This window comes from Tarenaya hassleriana, unplaced genomic scaffold, assembly GCF_000463585.1.
Source record: "Tarenaya hassleriana unplaced genomic scaffold, ASM46358v1 Cleome3, whole genome shotgun sequence".
In the NCBI taxonomy this organism is placed as follows: domain Eukaryota; kingdom Viridiplantae; phylum Streptophyta; class Magnoliopsida; order Brassicales; family Cleomaceae; genus Tarenaya; species Tarenaya hassleriana.
Genome location: NW_010966177.1, coordinates 7,725,652 through 7,729,672, shown reverse-complemented (window position 1 = coordinate 7,729,672; position 4,021 = coordinate 7,725,652).

Here is a 4,021-nt window from a genome sequence, read left to right as displayed (position 1 = left end):
AATTTTGCCACATAGGCAGAAAGCGCCTACATGGCGCCTACGTGGTCTGTACATGTTGACCATGTAGAATACACGTGGCATTAATAATAAAAATTTTAAAAATAGAAAAATGTAAAAAAATTATAAAAAATGTGAAAAAATTACAAAAAAATGTAAAAGTTATAAAAATTGTAAAAAATTATAAAAACAAATTGCAAAAAATTATAAAAATTGTAAAAATTGTAAAAAAATGTAAAATTGTAAAGTTCGTGATGAATTTGATTGTTATCTCGTAATTGGATGATTTTTTTTGGAAATTTCCCTTTTTTTAAAAACAAATTAAAAATTTATAATTTTTTACAATTTGTTTTACAATTTTTTATATTTTTTGAAAATGTTTTACATTTTTTTTACAATTTTACATTTTTTAAAAATTTTTACAATTTTTATAATTTTTTGGAATTTTTTTTACAATTTTTTACAATTTTTTATATTTTTTTACAATTTTTATAATTTTAACATTTTTTGACATTTTACAATTTTTACATTTTTTACAATTTTTAAATTTTTTTGTAATTTTTTCCAATTTTTTATAATTTTTTTTTATATTTTTTCTAATTTTTAAAATTTTTTATTATCAATGCCAGTGTATCCTACATGGCAAACACGTACATGCCACATAGGCGCCATGTAGGCACTTTCTGCCTACGTGGCAAAATTAATTCTATTCCGATGAGGATTTTGTTAAAATTTAAATTTTGAATGATTTTTTAGAAAAAAATTTCAAATCCAATATGAATTTGGAAATTTTAAAAGTTCATGATGAATGTGATAGTTATCTCATAATTGGATTATTTTTTTGGGAATTTTCCTATATTAAATAATGAGAAATCAAATTGTTCTCTATTATGGTATCAGATCCTGCACGACTAAATGTCGTGAGGTTCTCTACATCGGACTTTTAGTCTCTTCGATCGGAAAACTCCGATCATCGACCAACGCATTTGTGCCACATTTTTTTCTTTCTTTTTTTCAACTTCAGTCGCACACATTTGTGCCGTGCCTTTTTGCCGACGACATTATTGTCGTGCTATTTATCTTCATCACTTGCATATGTACCATGTATTTGTATCACACCGGACTTTCAGATCCGCCAACAATCCACTACTTAACCATGCTTGAGTTTCAAATCCACGTATCTGCGTCAAACTAGACTTCAAACTCAAGCATATTTTTTTCTCGTCTCCTTGATTAAGAGATATCGAGAAGATTACATAAGATCATCAAGATATAATGAAGATTATAATATTATTACATAATATTATAGATTTGATATTATAACTATACAATAGTTATTATTTTAATTAAATAAGATATTTTATTATTCTATTTCTACCTATAAATATTGTAATATTCTATCTTAAATAATGAAAAATCAAATAGTTCTCTACTCTTTCTTTATTAAAGCCGTTAGAAATCATTACCTTATCGATCTCGCTCAATCTGAAAGTGAATAGAACGCTCGATCTGGCTCCTTTACGGTGCTATCCTCCTCCATCTTCGACTTTCCTCTTATGCTTCCCGAATGCGAGTAATCTAAGCTGATTCTCATGCACCTCCTTCGGCGTTAAAGGTGCTAGTCGAATCTTCTGTCCCTTGAACTCGAATGAATATCAGTTATTGAATCCGTTATGGTGAGCACGATATCGAACTGTCATGGCCTACCCAACAACAAATGCGCTGCTTGTATTGGGACTATGTCGATAAAATCTCGTCCTTATACCCTCCAATGTTGGAAAGTACCTGAACCCGCTTCTTCACCTTGGTCTCGTCGCTCTCATTCACTACAAAAAACAGCGTTTTTGCAACGAAATTTGCAACGAAATTATTTTCGTTGTAAACTTTGCAACGCTTTCGCAACGTTTTACAATGAAAAAAGTTTGCAACGAAATAGCAACGAAATAACACGTTTTTGCAACGCGTAGCAATGCAATTTATTCGTTGCAAAGTAGCAACGAAAATTGCGTTGCAAGTTGCAACGATTAGCAACGTTATTTGACGGGCAAAAATATTGCAATGCAACGACAACGAGTAGCAACGCTTTTACAACGCATGAATTTCGTTGCTACTAGCAATGAAAATTTCGTTGCAACGAGTAATGTTTTGCAACGCATTTGTCACGAAGTCAAATTTCGTTGCTAGGTAGCAACGCAACAATTTCGTTGCTAATGATGTTAGCAACGCAAATGATGTTGTGTCAGAATTGCGCTTTTTGGTAGCAACGAAATTGCGTTGTAAATCTGTTTTGCAACGCAATTTCGTTGTTAACCGATAAATGTTGCAACGCAATTGCGTTGTAAAAGATGAAGTCTATTAACCGGTTTTTTACTTTGCAACGCAATTTCATTGCTACGGTTTTCGGTTAGCAACGAAATTGTGTTGCAAATAATTTTATAAAACACTCTCTCTTCCCCTTCTTCCCCTTCAAACTTCGAAAATTCGAAAAAAAATAACATCGAGTGGAGGTGATATTTATCACTCTAGACGATGGTTATACGAGAGAATTAATGCATCTACGGGCAGTTTAACCATCCAGTGTGAAGAGGGATTGCAGAATTTCATGCAATTTGCGACAAGTCAGAATCAGTGCGTAAGAACGGGTAAAATATATTGTCTGTGTGCATGATGTGAAAATTCTAAATTTCTTACTCCAGAGGTGGTTCTAAAACATCTATTCAAAAGAGGTTTTGTTCCAAATTATTATGTTTGGGTTTATCACGGTGAGACGCTCGATGTTGTTAATATTCCTACCATTAACGACAAATTTATTGGGAGGAGTAGTGAACTAACTAACCGTTACGTTGATATGGTTCAAGATGCATTCCCTTCTCAGTTTTGTTCTAACAGGGAAGATGAAGAACCAAACAACGAATCAAAGAGGTTTTTTGATTTGTTGGAGGCAGCTAATCAACCTATATATGAAGGGTGCGTAGAAGGATTATCCCAATTATCTCTTTCAGCACGAATGATGGGCATGAAGTCGAGTTATAATCTGACGGAGAATTGTATAGATGAGGTATGTCAGATGATGACTGATTATCTTCCTGGAGGTAACCATGCTCCTGATTCTTTCTACAATATGTCTAAACTCATGGGATCATTAGGCATGAGGGCTATCAAAATCGATGTATGCCAGAACAATTGCATGATTTTTTGGTCTGGAGATGATAAAGAGTTATCGAATTGTCGATTATGATAAAGAGTTATCCGATTGTCGATTTTGTGGAGCTGATCGATTCAAACCCAGGAAAAATGTGCAACGTAAAAGAGTGTCATATAAACGGATGTTTTATTTGCCGATAGCAGACAGATTGAAGAGATTATACGAATCTCACAAGACAGCATCTCAGATGCGTTGGCACGGAGAACATGTTTCGGATTCAGGCAACATGCGTCATCCATCAGATGGTGAGGCATGGAAGCATTTTGTGCAGCTATATCCTGATTTTGCATGTGAGGTGAGAAATGTTTATCTGTATTTATGCACCGATGGTTTTGCACCGTTTGGTAAGTCTGGGAAACAATATTCATTATGGCCAATTGTGTTGTCGCCGTATAATCTACCGTCGAAAATGTGTTTGAAAATAGAGTTTTTATTTCTGACGATATTACTGCCGAAACCTTCTCATTCGAAGAAGAGTTTTGATGTGTTCCTCCAACCTTTGATTGATGAATTATTGATGTTGTGGGAACAAGGTATTGATGCGTATGACGTTTCAACAAGACAAAACTTCAACTTGAGAGCAGTATTGATGTGGACAATCAGTGATTTTCCGGCTTATGGAATGTTGTCTGGGTGGAGTACTCATGGACGTTTAGCATGTCCTTATTGCATGGATGAGATTGATTCATTCCAATTAAAACATGGGCGGAAACCATGTTGGTTTGATTGTCATCGTAGATTTTTACCATTGGATCATCCATGGAGGCGCAACAAAAAAAATTTAGACGGAACAAAGTTGTGACCGATCCAAGGCCTCTT